Source organism: Agelaius tricolor, unplaced genomic scaffold, assembly GCF_023055355.1.
Source record: "Agelaius tricolor isolate 1412-34295 unplaced genomic scaffold, bAgeTri1.0.p SCAF_16, whole genome shotgun sequence".
NCBI classification, from domain to species: Eukaryota; Metazoa; Chordata; class Aves; order Passeriformes; family Icteridae; genus Agelaius; species Agelaius tricolor.
The window spans coordinates 11,285,895-11,303,932 of record NW_027269276.1 but is presented as its reverse complement, the minus strand read 5'-3'; the positions used below and the strand labels follow the sequence as shown (position 1 = coordinate 11,303,932).

At 39.4% G+C, this 18,038-nt stretch overlaps 1 protein-coding gene across 2 annotated transcripts in view; it reads left to right on the top strand.

The window, feature by feature from the left end:
• The window catches only part of SEMA6D (semaphorin 6D), a 411,819-nt gene that overhangs the window by 92,991 nt on the left and 300,790 nt on the right, over positions 1-18,038 (top strand). The window contains exon 1 of one of the 2 annotated variants that reach the window (XM_071441514.1): positions 17,854-17,917. The exons of the other annotated variant lie outside the window; for it this stretch is intronic. The gene's annotated coding sequence lies outside the window, so the exon portion shown is untranslated. Of the gene's footprint in view, positions 1-17,853; positions 17,918-18,038 lie in introns of those variants that run through there. 2 annotated transcript variants of the gene reach the window in all.

The following is an 18,038-nucleotide window of genomic DNA, read 5'->3' as shown; positions in this document are numbered from 1 at the left end:
TATGGATGTGAGGGTGCAGAGGAAGTATTGGATTACAAAGATGAGATTTTTGTATTACCTTAAGCAATGTTAGATGGACTTTATTTATTTCACTCGTGAAATGGAGGAAGATCCACTGTAAGCTTCATTGGGCAATTGCTACTGTTTCCCAAAATGCTCATTGATATTTCCAAAAGTTTCTGAATTGCTCTCATATGAAAGCGTGCTGCAGCTGCAAGCCAGCTCCTGTCTCTCCCCTGACTGGAGCAGGAGTGCCATGGAGGTGCTGGAAGGGCAGCTGGAGCCCACTGGAGTCCTCACCTGGCTGCCACAGAGTGTCCTGGGACGCAGCCCACAGCCTGTGCCTGCCTGAGGGAAGCATCAGTGTAGAACAGGCTCCCAAAAATGTCAGTCCTCTATCCCCCCTCTACCCCTACAGATGCACTGGTGTAAGGTATCATGATTTGGGGTTGATTTTAACTCCTTTGGACTTAAACAAGACAGAGGACATAAGAGACAAGCTGGACCTTGAAGGGGAAAGATGGGACTAAGCGAGGCTGATTGAGCACCTTACTGTTCCGAAATGATGGATCATGTGGCTGAGGAGGGTAAATGTGTGTGGGCAAGGGGTTAGGCTGCCCAGTATGTCCCAGTTGCATAAGAATATAGTTTGGGTCAAAAATTGGCCGAACCCAATTGACCTGGGTTTTTTTGTGTACTCCATCCCTATTTATGAGAAGACACCAGGGGTAGGGGAGGGAGGAAAGTGTGGTGAGAAACAGAACAGCATACCTGAGAATGGAGATTTCCTACCCCACCTACTACACCCCTGCACTCCAGATCCCATTTCCTCTGTCTGCCCACCTTCAGAAGAGAACTATGGCTTGACTATTCAGCTTTCCCACATCCCATTTTCCATCCTTGTGCTCATTCTGTACTGCTCTGGTGTTGTCCCTAAAGCTGTTCTTGTGCTGGTTCTTTCTGAGGAGATAGTGCATAGTCAGTTAAACTGACAAAACAATCCTCTTGCTCTTGCCACCATTAGGTATTTTGGTGCTTGTTTCAGTGCAGAGTCACCATATGCTTGAATCCTTTCCTGCTGATGAGTTGCTCCCAAGTCTCCCTTAATATGTCCCCAAGCTCTCACCAAATTGTAGTTAAGCATCTATTTATTCTGTCAGGGTTATGCATGATCTTCATTAATTTCTGATGCTTGCTCCTTTGTGGTGATTTCTTGACTCTCCAACACAGACTAAATCATGATGTCTCTGTAAATACAGGACAATATGAAGTTATTATAGAGCTCCATTACTGTAATGGAAGTAGAGAGCTATAATGTATTTCTCATGTGATTTAGGTTTCTAATATTGTAATCCTCTTCTTTGACTGTCTCCTAAACAATAGTAACACAAAAGGCTTTTGCCACTTTCTTCCATTTCTTTTGTTCTGGGGTGATTACTCTGTGTTCATGTCCAAAAAAAGAGGCCTTGTTTTCCTGGTACAAGTGAACCTCCTCCCCTTCCCCCCAGCCCCTTTTTTTATTTTTTCTTTATAATGGTGGGAGAAGCTGCACTGTATGCAGAGATCAAACTAGCACACAATAAACTGATATCCCCAGGTTCTTGCATTGCTCTGAGACAACATTGCTAGAACTTTTATATCGACTACAATAATCCAAACATCCCCACTGACACTAGAAAGGGAGAAAGGACAATGATTTATAAATAATTAAGAGAAAAAAATCATTTGTTCTCTGTTAAATGCCCAGAGATAAGCTCCTATTTCAGCTGTTACATGTTACTGCCAAAATTGATAGGCCAAGGTTAGTGGGAGTTTTGCACAGAGGTCTCCTTGAAATAATAACCTCCTGGTCAGAGAAAAGGGCTAAGACCAGCTTTAGGATAAAGGTAAGACCTTATTTTAGCTGATGCCTCTGTGAGCTCTGATGTGAATTTCTATGGGTCTGTCTCATATTCTCACTTAGATGAGTCCACAGTGGTGAATGCAGGAAATAGGAGTTCTTCCATGGCAGAAGTCAGATTGGGCCACTGCGCATGCAGTTTTCCCACAGTTTCTTGGAAGCCCTGTGGAATGGGCGAGGTTGGCCAAAAATGGATAGCCATATCAGAAATATGAGAGGGTACTATGACAGTCTGAGGTCGCTTACAGAATGGGCCTGTTTGGCTTTGCCTTCAAAGGATGCAGAAGTGTTCAATATGGGGTCTTTTTCAAGACTTCTCAAGGTGAGGAAGGCTGTGTAAGTGGTACATTCAAATGGGGGAAATAAGTTTATGAGGAACATAGAAGTCCTCAAATTAAGTAGCGTGCCGGGAAAACTACAGCCTTTGCTAACATTCACATCACAGAGATTAGTGAGCTTATCAAAATAGAAGACAAATACTAAGAAATCCTGTGCTTCTATCAATGACTAAATGAAGAAAAAAACAAAACGAAAAAACTCCTCTCATTATGAAGTGCTGCATTATACTTATGTGACTCATTTGTTTGATGTGCATATAGGATGGCTTCACATGCATGATAAACGACCAGTTTGCCTCTTGAGCTCAAGCTGACTTCATTAACATCACCAGTACAAGTACACTAGCAGTACTACATGAATTTAAAACAACAAAGCTGCTTTAGTTTCTGTATCAGAATAAAGTCCCCACTGCTTAGCTCCAGGTTCAGTCACCTGCAGTGTCACCATGTATTGAGAACTGCACAGTGGCTCACTCCAGACACACAGGCAAACCCCCAGTGAGCTCTTGGGCTCAGACATGTGTAAATAGACAATAGCAATTGAAAGACTTTCTCAAGTCCCCTCAGTAACACTCTAACTGAGCTGGTAGTACTCCATTGTATGTAACACAGATTGCTGCGGTGGGTGGCTTACGACTTCTGGTTCTTCCAGTGGCTCACTTCAAATCTATGTTCATACATGCATATGAATACATTCACATTATTGTAATGCAGCAGGCTATTTAAAATCCTTGTCTGTTATGGACTTTTTCCTTTCACTCAAGCATAACTGTTGACACAAATAATTGCTTTTTCAACTGATTTCTGCTGTATCAAACAATGACAGATAACAGTAGGTGGTGAACACTCCTCTTGGCTGGGGAGGGTTCTGGTTTAGCAAAGCCTTATCTATCTGCTCTCATTTTGTCATATTTCAACTTTCAAAAGCTCCTGCTGTAAAATAAATCTGTCCATTTTGAATGGAGTCACCTGTCTGCTTGTCCTATTGCACCTGATGTGTTAAGATGAACCTTGTTTGCAGAGTAGTTCTACTTGGACCCCTTCAGTCCATGTAATACCTGGATAATCTGGTCTTCAGATTCTGCCTTTACATCTTCTTTCCTGTTGACCTCACTGCCCTCTTGCAACTACTGTGTTATTGTCAGGCCAGGGTTGGTTTAGGTCAGTCAGGAATTAATAACTTATGGAAAAATCATCTTTCATGTGTTGATTTAATGCATCTTCCTTTTCTAAGTTGACACAGTGCAGAGTTGCACATGGGCATTGATCTTGAAAGCTTCATCTCTTGAGATGAACTGTTTGGTTCATTGTTTTTCAGAAATGGATCAGGATGCAATAAATCCATAAACAGGTCTGAAAGTACAGATGACTCATAATGTTCCACACAAAAAAATGGCCTGTTTTAATCAGGAATAGAAACCACTGAGAGGTGCCATGTGAAAGTGCTGGAGAGTCACAGAGATGAACTTGGGCTTTTAACCAGCTAGGAAATATGTGTCTTTATGTTTTCCATAAATGAAAAGAAACTTTACTTTTTTATTGTGACCTCTGTTATTAAGGAAAAAAACCCTATGAAAAACATGTGAATTCAGCTAAGTGATTTGAAAAGTAGCAACGAAAATGCAAGTATTGATGATTGTAAAAATGAAACAGAAAGACAGAAACTCTGATTTTTTTTTTTGTTTTCCCTACTCCTTTGTTAATAAACTTCCATACTTTTACCTGAGGGTGGTGAGGCCCTGGCACAGGTTGCTCAGAAAAGCTGTAGCTGCCCCCGGATCCCAGGAAGTGTTCAAAGACAGGTTGGATGGGGCTTGAAGCAGCCTGGTCTGGTGGAAGGTGTCCCTGCCCACAGCAGGGGTTTGGGACTGGATGGTTTTTAAGGCTCATTCCAACCCAAACAATTCCATGATTCTATAAGAAGCCTTGATAAACAGTTTTACCAACAAAATGTAAAGATTTTTTTAGTCGTTGCTCTTTTAACAAAATGGCCAATCTAAGAAAGTACAAATGGATTTTTTTCTGGGATGACTGAGTGTGTGCTGCAGTGCAGTGTGCAGGCAGCAGCCTCCTACAAATGGAATGAATTCACATTTAGGACTCAAGATAGAACTATGGATGATTATGTGGTTCTCTGCAGTAAAAATTAGCTGGTGCCACATGCAGCATGCGTCTTGTCTCCTTGCAGAAAGGGAAAACTTTTTTTTCCCAGAGACATGTTGCAGAAAAAAACATGTAAAATTTCAGATTTTCATGAGCACTGAGTTCTCCAGCTTGCTTAAAAGGTGATGAAATAATTAGCTAAATACAGAAAAATACTTCACCAATAATTACATTCACTGAACAGTCAGCATAAATTAATCTTGATTTTCTTGGAATTTTTTTCTGAAAAATCTCTGAAAAAAAAAAATAAATCCTGTGCCTAAGATTCTTTCAATTTTTGGATGTTTTTCTGTGTTTGTTTTTTTGCTGTAGGTTTTCTATTTGGTTTTGGGGGACTTTTTGTGCAGATGAAGAAATGTCTGCTTTCTTTAGAAGACTGGGGTTTGCCTTGCCCTCTCTTACAGGGTTGCATATGGCTCCCTTTGTAAATTGTATTCAAAGGAAGAATTCTCCTGGCAAGCATTTTGCACCTCCAGCTGTCACCACAAATACTGTGGAGTCATTCATAAAACAGTTCATGAATGAATATAGGGGAATATCTTCTAGCCTCACATTCACAGCAGATGAGCACCAGGAAATGGAATCAGGTTCATCTACTGAAACTTCCCAAAGGTTCCCCATGGTGGCACATTCTCTCTATTAGAAAATAAGTTTTTTTTTTTTCCCTGATTCTATTTATGTGTATAAAATTAAGTCAATCCATAGAGAATATGAATTCAGGGGCCAAGTCTGTGTCTAAGGCTCAGAGTTGATCAGTCTGTAAATAAATAATTTTTAATATATTCCAATAACTTTAAAGAATACTTCTGAACACAAGATTGTACAGATATGCATTTATCCACAGCATCTATCCGTATCCAAGTCAGTTGTTACATTATTTTATTTGCAGTGTATCCTCACAATCTTAAGAGATGCTCCATTGAACTCACTGAAATTCACACCAAACCTTGATTTCTTCCTTTGAAAATGCAAAGTTGTCACTCATTTTTCAATTGCTTGAAGTCAAAGCTATAACAAAGAGAAAGGGCAGGTGTTAACAATAGGGAATGTGCTACAGAACAAGTTTTTCTTTTTGCAGTATCTTACTCCAATGGCTTTAACAGTGCTTTTGTTTCAAGCACAAAGCTTTGCCAGGAAGATGCAAGAGATCTGATGATATGTTTGTGGCAGATCTTTTGTTTCTGCAGCTGAATCCCAGTTAGAGCATCTAATCATTATGACCTGAAGTAAAAATATTCATTTTATCCCAAGTAATAAGAAGTAATTTTTATATCATTATCTACTTTGGGAGTGAGCTAACTTGAAATGTGTTAGTAATCCCTGGCCTTTAAAGGAAACTTCTAGATTTTTGTCTATAGATTGATACTGCAAAGATTTTCACAAGTAGCCAATCAATTTCATCAAAGCAGTTTATGTACCTGCAGACAATGCTTTCTGTTCAGTGAAATTAAGTACATACTGAAGTGGCCAGAAATATATTCTTCTTCATTGGTTATAGGAAAACATGGTGGGGAAAAATGATGAGGAGGTAGGGTGAAGAGAATTTGAGTTGATGTTTTGTTTTGGAGATTTCTTGGGGGTTTTTTGGGTGTGTGTGTTTATTTAGAATAACCAAGGTAGTTCCAAATCTTTGAAAAAATGAAATTGTGATTCAGCCTAAACATAAAAAGCATTTCAGGTCCACATCTTCCTGATTTTGAGTAGCAGTTGGTCGAGGGGCTGAATTACTTTGCCGATATTTTGTCTATAACATATTAGATTTTTCTGCAACTTGAAAGTTTTGCCTGGAACTGATATTCACAAATCCTACTGCACAAGGAGTTTGACAGCAATTTTTCATTACATTCTGTGGTAACCATATGGCAAAGCTTTACACAACTGTGTGCAAGTTTATACATTTTTCAATACTGATATATGAAGACCTGACTTTTCTAATGAATTGTTTCTTGCAATCAGGAGTGGTAATTCTGGTCTGTAGAAAATACTCTGTTTCCAGAGGGAAAAGCTCAGGTATGGCATGTTGTTAATGGAGCTCCACCACATCTCAGGGCTGTGGCCTTCACTGGTAATGCCATTGCTTGTTTAGGACCTGCTGCTGCTTTTGCTCTGGGGCCTCCATTTGGTTTTAAAGTTTCTCTGTCACGCCACATACAGTGCTGAATGGCAGGCTTCAGTAACTTCTGATGCCCTGGAAACTGAAGAGACACTCCTGACTTAGTTAATTTGTGAAAGTTTTACCATTATTTTAGCTGAATTGGAAGCACCAAAGAGTGTCCTTTTTGTTTTTACAAAGGAAAATGAACAAAAAAGTAAGAAAGGAAGATTGGATAATGTCCCTGCTGCTGGTGAACATGAAAATCTTTATGGTGAAAGTGCATTTTGAAATAGTAGACATTACCAGTGCAGAGGACTCTCCTCTTCAGGAAGTGCAGTGTTGATCCATCCTCTTGTCTTTTGTTCTGTATTGTCCTTATATCAGGTAATGAGCTCTAATTCTTGTTTTTGCCTTCAAATGGGGCTTAATTTCATACACTCTAGAAAACAGTAAATTACAGTTCTCTCCAGGTTTTGGGATATTCATAATGCATTTTTACCAGTCGTAGCTTTTTTGAGGGACATGTTATTTTTGCAAATGTATTTAACACTGGAATATTTAATAAGAATTTACCTTTGTTACTCTCATGGATATATTTATTCATTCTGTCAAATATACAAACATGCATTTTAAAGAGGGCAGGGTCCATAAATAATTGCCTGCTTTTGCCACAATAGTTAATGGACTTTTGTTAAAGTTTGGCTCATGGTAGTAACCATGAAATTAATTAAGAGGATTATCCAAGTTTTGAAGTTGAATTTCATAGCTCAACTGCTTGAGTATCTTCACAGGAGTAGAATATTTTGAGTTATTGGTCCTAAACAAAAAACTGTTTGGAGAAGTTTTAGGTAAGGCAACAATACCAAGAGCGGAACAAATATGCCCAGACCCACCACTGGCTTCTGTCTGTGCAGAATGTGGCTCCCATGGTTAATGCAAGGTGCCCAGAAAAAGGGAAGGGCATCCAGGAGGGGAGAACTAGAGAATTATCACCGATTTCTGCAGAAACAAGACATAAAAGGAAAAAACAAAGTTATTTTACACTTCCTAGAGTGCTGTTAATGCAGAAGAGGTCTGTTCTTCAGGCTCTAGAGCAGATAAATGGTGTATTATTGATAAAAGGAATGTATTTTTAATTTGTTGGAAGAGGGTTTTGTGCCCTGGTGTGCTTTTCGTTGAACATGTAATTTTTCATTATCACTATATGTGTAGCTCTTGTGGTACCAAGGGGGAGTATTTTCTACTTTGATTTCTGAGCAAATGAGAATGGAGGATGATGCTGCAAATAGTCAATGAGATGTGAAGTATCTGGGTTCCCCAAAGGCAACCTCATTAATAGTGAATCCAAAATGGAGAGAAAAGTGACTTGAAAACCACCCCCTCAAGAGGTGACCACCTGTAGTCACTGCTGCTGCTGCACTGGTTGTGCTGTGGTTCCAGACACTCCTGTCTGATGTGAATAAATCCCCCACTACTCTCACAGCCCCAGCAGTGTAGGCTGTTTGATATTTATAAGTGTTTTACATTTTCCTAGTTAAATACTCATAATCCAGTATCTTAAAATAGTGTTCCTTTCTAAAATCTTAAAAAGTTTCATTTTAATATCTGCCTCCTCACAGGGAAGCCAGTATCCTGTTGTACTCAATTTATCATATTTGTAAGGTGGTTCCTTTATCTCCCCTGTTCTCTGAGGTAAGAGAAGGTCAACATTTTAAAATACTTACCATTCTGGTCATTGGCTTGACTCAAGGCATGAAAAATTTCTGATTTCCTGAGAGTCAGATTAAATTCTTAGAACTTTATGCAAACTCACAGATGAGCTTAAACATTTGAGTGCATTTTTAAGGTTTTGGGGGAAATATATTTAGAAGATTGCCATTTTCTGAAGCCTACCAAGAAATGCAGCTGATGCTAAGCCACCTGTCTGTGTTATGACCAACTCTCTAGGAACATTTTTCACCATATACTTAGTTGTCTTTTGTGTGTGAGTGTGTAGAAAATGTACCAGGGATCCAAATGGAACCCACACTGAGCAGTTATAATCAGTGGCCTTGCAGTTAAAACTGATAATTGCTGTGGAGAACTCTAAATGTTTTTAATGGAACTATCTTGCTATGAATTTAAAATTTGTATCTAGCTCGTGTAATTCCCTGTGCTCAGATTCTCTAATGAACTAACACTTAATGTAAAGATAAATTCTCATCACAAAACACAGCTCATAACTGTTTAAGTTCAGTTTATGGTGTGTTGATTGGCTAAAGCCAAGTTAATTGAAAGTAATTATAAATAGATAATTTGCAAACTGCAAAAAAGAAAATCACAGTGAAAAATTAAGCCTCTGTGGTACAATTCAGTGAGTCTTATGGCTGGAAAAAAAGAAACTGTAATGCAAACGTAAATCCTCAACTGAAGTGTTTTTCCCACTCTTATTATTTGAAAAATAGATCTAAACAGATACAATACTTTCTACTGAACAGCTGGTCCTATTGCCACTAAATCTCTCTTTCTTCCTTTCTAAACTTGTCCTAAATGTGATTCCACACTCTGCACCCAAAACTCCTGCTGAAAAAACACAAATCTATTTTAAAAAGTGTCTTTCGATGTGATTGCATTAATATCACCTTGGGCTCATGGTTTTGTTTATCTAAGGAAGGTTTTTGGTACTGCTGATTCAGAGAGTGTTTGGATTAGGAAAGGTGATGAGCATTTATCTCACAGTGCGAACAGGCTCAGGGCTGTTTATCCATTATAGGATTGGGCTGTTCGGAGGGAGCCAAGCAGGATGAGAAACGTGTCTTGGCATTGTTTGTGTGCACAGCCTGGGACACAGCAGGGTCTGCTGGTTATGGAGTGACACTGGAAATCAGGGAATGTGTGGTCTGACATGAACCCAGGATGAGAACTTTGGCAGATTGCATCATTTCCCACCTTAGCTTAACTTCAGAGGTTTAAATTTTAGGTTCTTCATTAATAGGATTTCCTCTGTCTGTTGCTATGCTGGTCAGACACTCATGACTTGGATTAGGCTGGAGTCTCTGGGAATTTTGTGAAGTAAATAATGCTACTGAAGAAGTATAAAAAAAGACTCTTGTCATCTTCTAGAAGTTCATAAAACTCCAGACATGGCATCATGAGATTAAAAAAATATGGTAAGGGGCAAGTAATCCAATGGCATAAGGGCCTATATAGACTCCAATAGTTTCATTCTGTATATACTTACTCTACAAGTGGTTTCAAATGAGCTTTCTACCCACTCACCTTTTATGCTGACTATCAAAGCCTTAATGTGAACTTTAACTGTGTAAGAATTACCTGAAATCTCATGAGCACTTGCCTTATCTTACTCGTTTCACCAGAAGTCATCATCACTAAAGAGAAACTTCATTAATAGGGACCAACCACTTGTATGTCTACAGCACTGCACAGTGTCATCCTTTTCCTATGAGAAGGACACCTTCCAATTTCATCTCTTGGCTTTGCTATCACCGAGGTCCTGAAGCGTTGGCTTCCTTCCATGCTGTTCCCAGGAACATTCCTGCTTCTAAAAGAGGCAATATTATTCTACAAGAATAATATAAAATCTAGGAGCAGCTCTTTAACTGCTAACCTATCATTCTGACATTAAAGAAAACAACTTTTCATTTGGAAGAGCTCCCTCAGTGGGCTCTGCATGTCTGAAATTGATAGAGAGAGAAAGAAAACCGATGGATTTTGCAGGCTATAAAACAGTGGTTTTTACAGATGCATTTGGCTTATATCAGCAGTGAGCCCAGAGCCACAGATATTCTGTAGGTGAGATCAGACCTCTAATTGCAACTGCAGAGTGCTAATGGAGAGCTTTGGGAAGATTTGCAACCCATCCTGAGTTCATCTGAAAGTCTTATTTATAGATTTCCACAACTGAGGCCCTGCATCACCCTGCCCTTTGCCAGCTGTATCACTCTGTTGCTGCCACACTACCTTCCCCTGCTGTCCTCATATGCAAACAAAATTGGACTCCCAAGAAAAAGAATTTTGGACTTCATAGACTCTAATTCAAACTACACTGTATAAATCAGTAAGTTATATGTATAGCTTTAGAATTTAATTTCTTTTCATTTTTCTTCCTTCTTGCAGCCACTGGAGGGTTTGTATAGCCCCTCTGTCAACCAGTCATTTCAAGGCAAAAATCCAAATACTGCACTTCTGAATATTTCAAAAGCTTTATATTGCAGACTTTCTAAAAAATGAGTCTTACATGAAAATTGCACAGTATGAGGAAATCATGTAATTTCTAGAGTGTACGAAAACTGATTTTCAAAAACGTAGATAAAATAGAGAACAGGATCTGCCTAGCTGTGCTTGACCCCATTAACCTGGGAGCTACTGCTGGCAAACCAAGTGTGTCCAAGAACACACAGCTTTTTCCTAATTTAAAATCAGATGCTCACCAAACTCGGTGAGGATACCTGTGTAAGTAAAAAGAGCTGAAGGAATCTCTCATAGGTGATCATTTCTTCAATATATTTACCATCTTTCTCCCTTTATGTGATAACTGTTTTATGTTGTTTCAATCATGCTGGTAGAACTTAGTCTTCTGTTTCATCAAATCTGTGCTGGTTTTAGTTTGTTGGGAAATATTGCAGCAATTTTCTCTTTAACACTCTTCCCTTGAGCAGCTGAAGTTCATGATAAATGGAGGGCTTAAAACTACTGATGTTTGTTAATGCATAGCATAGACAATCATTAATGTAGAGCTGGTCAAGTTCACTTTTGGATTGAAGATAAATTTCCTGCAAAATGTAAAATTTGCAGATTGGGGCTTTTTGGTTAGGGTGGGGAATACTAATAATTTTTTGTGAAAATGATATTTCACTAAGAGCGCATTGCTGTTTCCTCTCCTACTTTAGGATACATTGGCACTGAAATTCATGTGCATGTGACACCTGAAGGCAGATGTGGTTTGTGTAGCTCATTCTGGGTTCCTTGCTAGTTTAGTTCTTCCAGCCCATCCCAGGTGACCATGCAGCCAGGTCAGGTGCCACTGAGCTCTTGTTTGAGGTTTGCTGTGCTGGACTTTCACAGAACGGACACTCTTGAGCACAAATGACCCAGGACCCAAGCATGGAAGAAATGAATTTAAATTAAAAAACAAAATCTGAAGCTGGCTCAGCTCTTTAGTATTCTGGGGCTAAGGATTACCTGAATCATAGTCATTATTGCAGCATGCTAGAAAATACAATTTAACTGGAGTCTAATTTGAATGGAAATACCATACAGTTGTAGCCTAAACAAGAGCAATCAGAATCTTGCCATAGTTTTTTCATTTTTCTACTTGTTCCTCAGAATCATCTACTTTCCCCCAACCCTTCCCCCCCCCCCAAAAAAAAAGAGTAGATAACATGAGCATTCTACGCATTTCAAAAGAAAAAAATAGTACTAGAATGGTATATTGAAATATACCATAATGCAAAATTTTATAGTTTCATCAAGCTCTGCGACAAGCATGTTGAAAATAAGTATTGTTGGGCAAGATATCTGGCTACCTTTGGTATCAGCTTGCATCACCAAAACAACACAAGTTTCACAAAAGAGCCATTGTTATTGTGAGAACTTTGACAATGGCTCACTTTCAGGAAAGTTGAGTGATGTACATTAAGGGATGGTAAGAGGCATTTTACACATCTAGAGATTAAAAGTGTGAGTTTAAAGCATCAATCTGCAAATAAAGCCATCTAATAGCAAGTAAAATGAGAGAGGTGATAAGAGTGTCATGATTCATGGCATGAGCCAACTGCATTATGAATGATCAATGAACATTATCATCAGAACAATGTCATAGTCTTACAATTATGGTGCATCGTAAATGCAAATATAATTGCTTTGTATGTAATGAAATACAAAAGCCACATTTAAATAATAATGTTAAGGTTGTGATCCAAACTGGCAAAACCTTGAATAGTCAGCTAAGCTGACATGATCTCATCTTAACCTTTTCACTGCTGTCAGAGCAGAAATGGGGTTAGAGAAAGTGTGTTTATGAAACATCAGAATTTGCTGATGATATTGGAAAAGCCTGTTTTTTCTTAGTAGATGGGAGGCTAAAGCAAATAGATACAATTTCTTCTTCTCTATTTTGAGGTCATCTTATTGATTTTGCAGTTTGCTTCTGTGTGACTAAGAGGTGAGCCAAGTTATAGTCTGGTTGATTATGGTGGTGGTGGGGAGGAGGCTGCAAGAATTACAGTAACAGAACCAAGTAAAAGAAATGGTAGCAGATGCCAAGAATCACTGTGTACATCCACTAAGTTTTTGTTTAATTCATCATTCCAGTGCAGATATCATACTGCTAGAAACTGATAAAGTGATATTTTAATCTGTCTCTCATTTACTCCAAGGGTGCCCTCCTGTAGAGGAGTGTGCACACTCTGCAATCCATGTGCTCTGCCATGGTACTTCATTGGGGAAGGAGGAGGGCAGCACTTTCATACCACTGCTTTAAAAAGCCATTTACATGTTTCTTATTTCAGCTTGTGTAAATAGTCCCAGCTTGGAGAGGGACACACAATCAGCTGAGCAGTCCAGCTGTATTCCATTCCTTTTGCTTAAGGAGCAAAAAGGAGTAAGGAGCACAGCACAGATGAAATCTTGACGTGTATTTACAGAATATTATTATTTCCTTATATTTCTAATTTTCTAGGGTCTCTTTAAGACTCTGTAGACTTACCTGAGGCAGCTGGAGAACCAGGAACAGAATAATTCCAGGAGTGTGAAGCCCCAGTTATTACAGCTCTGTTGCTTTCAGTGTCCACCTTAGCGCAGTGCTGTGCCCTCATAGGTGATGTGTATGACAGGATGACCTCATGTATATGAGTGCATCTTTGGGAAACTTCATTGATGTCATGTTCACATTATAATGCACCTCAGATGTGGGGAAGTTTCAGGCATTCAGGAGCAGACACTGTTTTCCAGGACACTCACAGTCAACTGTCCTGATCCTGAGTAAAATGAAATCATTTCTCTCCTAGTGCTGGCTGATTCCTGCAGGAAGCCAGGAGGACACAGATTTTCACCCTGGCAATATCCTCTGAAGGGCAGCTGCATAGAAAGTCTGGGACATTAGCAATAGAAGCAAAAATAGCCAAGGAAATTTTGCACAAATGAACTCAATTTTCTTTAGGTTTCTGAAAGAGACTTTTGAGAGGGCAACTGTATAAAAAATAATTTCAGATAAGAGGAAGAGGAAATGTAGCAGAAAGAATGATTGTGGTAGAATTATATTCAGTTTTTCATAAGTTATATGACTAAATGAAAACAAAAGTTCTTCATTCATGCATCATATACACCACCTGCATCTCTCACTCCTAATTGGTAGCAGATAGATGTGTGTACACATACTGGTTTTGATTACTTCTGATGTTCAGTGGCTGAATTGCAGACCCCAGTCAAGCAATATCTGTTCATTTTTTTTTCTGTCAACACCTATTTCTTTCTACCATTTCTTGCCTTCAGAGATGAAAACTTACATGAAAAATAGAAGTTAGGGAAGATAGAATTCAATCAACACAGTAATTCCCAGTAGCAATAAAGCATTTTGTGGTTGTTCTCTCTCTGATATATAACTCTCATTTAACAAAGATTTTTTTTTTTTTGCATGGAAACTTGCTTATCTCTAATAAAGGAGAAGAAAATGCAGACTCGGTTTTCAGTGGCCCCCAGGGATGAGCTTTGTGCAGCTCCCTGGACTCACAAGAAAAGGCCAAGTTCCTCTGAAACCACAAGACTCACAGAGTCTGGGGTTACAGCTGTGCTGTCCCAGTGCAAGTTCTAGGAGGTGCATTTCTCTTACTCCTGTGAGTCTGTAGCTTGTGACCAAAAGCCCCATATTTCTGTATGGTTTAGAAACACATCTGAAACCATTTGGAAGATCTCTAAGCATTTCACTGTACCAAATTCCTCCAAACACTGGGGGCTTACCTACAGCGTGCCTCAACTTTCATGCCATGTTATTTGTATAATGTGGAACTGATCCTTGCTGCATTTATCTGGGAAGAGTTTCAGGGATAGCACTTTTTTTTTCCTTTAACAACACCACAAAGGAAGTATGAGTCGGTCGTCTTTTTCCTAGAAAATCCATGGCTAGGGTGGAAACATGTCAGCTGAGTTTAGCATGTACATCTTGGGAACACAAAGCAATTTGCAAAGGCTAGAAATGAGCTTGTATTTTGGATGTAGTTTCTGGGGATGCATCCAAGTGCAAGCTTAGATCAACTATTCAATATCCCTTTTCCCTGCTTCAGACTGAGCTGTGCACCAAGCCTGTCTGTCTGCCACCTTCTCACCCACCACAGAGAAACAGATACTGCTGATAGACTTGTGGTCAGGTTTTTTCTTGTTTTGGGCACATATTTTGTGTATCATATGATTTACAGTCTGTCCTATGAACTATGGAAGCATCACTGCAGGAAGCTTTTAAATTACATATGAACTGAAAAATTGGTCTGTTTAGGATAAAAGTGTATGTAAGTGCACAAAGGCAGATATTCACCATTGACTTCACAAAGCTTAAGCTTTTTTGGTGGGGTTGGTTTCTTTCAGGTTGTGTGGGCTTTGATTTTTTGGTTTTTGGGGTTCTTTTCGGGTTTTTTTGTTTTTTTTTGTCTGGGGAGGTTTTTGGATTTGAGCAGATTTCAGCGAGGTGAGCCCAAAATACCCCTGAAAACCCTTTGCCCCCCAGAAAACCCTTTTCAAGCGGTTTACCTTGGAGGAACAGCCTGTTGATGCTTTTTCAGGAAAATGCACATTTCTCCTATCATAGGCTATCCCCATTCTTTCTTGCTTTTTCAACTTCATTAGGATGACTTGCCCAGAATCAAAATAAGTTAGCTATGTTTGGGGCTGGAGAATCCCAGACAATAAAGTTCTGTAATTTGGGGGTTTGTTTACATACTTCTTGCTGCTTAAATCCTGGTCTGTACCTTTCAAGAGGCATTGGGATGTTCTTATTCAACAGTTGTTCCAGAACTGGAAATGTCCTTTCTCCCCAGGGGTAGAGAGAGGAAGGTTTTGGTGCTCACAGTGCTGGTGTGTGGAGGTACCTGGGAGAAGTAAAAGGGCTGTTCCTCAGTGTCAAATGCTGGGAGGTAAAATGGATTTAACCATTTCAAGTTCCCTATAACAGAAGCACTGCTGCACTTCCCCAAGGACCTGTGATTGAGATCATAAACCTGTAGTAGCACTTTATAAATCATTCACAAAATATGCACCGTGATTCATTCCTTTCCTTATGGAGAGCATTATGAGAGGATATGAAATAAATGCATTTTTAATAGGGTCTGAAAGCAGAGCATTGTCTCTTTGGGAGAGGCCAGAGTACCAAAGTAAAACTGCTTGCCTGAGTGTTAATTAAACTGGCCCACCTCCTTTGTCTCTACTTCCCTTTTACCTGTTCATGGATAATTGGCTTCTGGGAGTAGAAAATTAAATTGGAAACTAGTGAATATTGTAAGGGATAGGAAAAAAAAAAATGTGTCCACACACATGGTAGTGGGGAGAGAGAGAGAGAGAGAGATGCCATCTTCATAGGTATTTGTATAGTTTCTTTGATTTTTTTTCTTCCTTTACTTTCCTTTTCTTTGTTACTGTTCCATGGACTATGACACAGGCTATTCTCCTGATATTCTGGTTCTGTTGTAGTCAAGGATTTTCACAAAGAAGCCAGATTTTCAGCCAAGAGAGATTTAGGTGACTTAAAGTAAATCTGACCTGAAAGTATTTAAAAGATTTTTATCTAACCTCAGCCTATAAATCTCTCCAGCTTTCACCTATTGCCTCTCACACTGTGTTGTGAGCTTCTACACAGCCTATCTCCTGTTTCACTTGCCTTTGGGATTCAGTATCCTAAAGGCCATAGTTTTGTAGATATGCTTTGGTCATCTAAATGCAATAACTTGTACCCACAGCTATATATGCCCAAAGTTTCCCTGGTTTCAGAAATTTAGGCCCCAAACCTGAGTCAGAGTCTAAATTACTCTGTTTATGATCCTGCATCCTTTGAGTATGATTGTTCTTTAAACTGAGATAAATTTCAGGTCATGGCTCTGTACAGCTGTTCCATGACAGAGCGAGGGATTCTTCTTCCTTGGCATTGCAGATACAGCAGTTGTATCTAAAAAGCCATTATTTTGTATGCTAGACCTACAGTCACTAAAGTAGTGAATTTCAGAGCCTCTGGAAACCAGCTGGTTGTGGCAGGTATCTACACACACAGAATTTTTATCTACCTATGATTTCTATCTCTTTATTATTTAAACTAGCATCTATAGTACTCTGTCAGATTGCTGTATGCCTTCCTCTGACACTGGATGCTTTTATTATTATTTTCTTTCAAGGTGATTTCCATGAAAAGAAATATTAAGTTCTACAATCATGATATGTTATTTGTGACTTCCATTCTGCATTATATTCTGCATTTTCTATCCTAACACTGTCCCAAGTCTGTATATTTAGTGCCTGATCTAAAGCCAGTTCAAACCTGTGAGTCTCAGTGGAGCTGGGATTCACATAAGGCCTTTAATGCTGCTAACAGATACTGCCTGATTGAAATGCCTGTGAGCAGTAATTACTGAGGAGGAATTGTGGCTGAGGGCTGGGCAGAAACACCTGGGCTTCATCTGGAGCTAGGGAACACTTGCCACCTATTGAGGAGAAGGTCTGTCTTTCCCAAGATACAGGTAGACAGACTTCAGTGTTTGACACAGTTTTTGAACTTGGGTAGCAGTTCTTTGTAAATGCACAAAGTTCTGAACTAAATGAGCAAGAGTTTACTGCACTTGGCACGGTGACTGCTGGGCTCTTTTGTAAGCTGCTAAATGGCTGGTTTTGTCTGTCCCCATTTTTGATGCCAATGTGTTTTGGGCATTTGCAAAGAATTTTTCTGTTATAAAAGCTGCTGAGGAGAGATCAGGGAGGGGGAAGGTGGTATCTGAGGGGATGCTGAATTGTCTGTAGCAAGCACACAGGCCACAGGTGTTCCTAATATCATCATCACTGAAACAGTTAACAGTGTGCAGGTGGGGGACTTCAAGGTTTCAGTTAACAAATATTTAGAAAAACAGGCTATTTTCTGCTTCCCAGGGCTATTATTTCAAGCAGGCTATGAAGAAGAAACCTGAGTGCGTTTACATGTATTTCATGGTTTTGAGATTGCTCTTGGAGCTGCAGGATCTGGAATATGCCTAAAATAAATAAGTAGCTTTATAGATAGATTTGTAGCAAGGAATGAACTTTGCCCACAAGTTCCAGTGAATAGAATGAAGCAATACAACTTTTTTAATCCTTCTTTCACTCACAGTGTCCCTTCCATGGGCCCTAGGATTGTGCCACAGTGACTACAAAAGATGCTCCTCTTCCATGGCGCCAGTTTTTCCTCGTAACTGAAAGGTATCTGCTTTTATTGTCCTGTACTCTGTGGCTTATGAAATAACTCAAGAGAACAGCTACATAAACATTACAGTCAGAGACTGGGAATGAAGGAATGGCCTTTCAACCCTCTGTGAAGGAT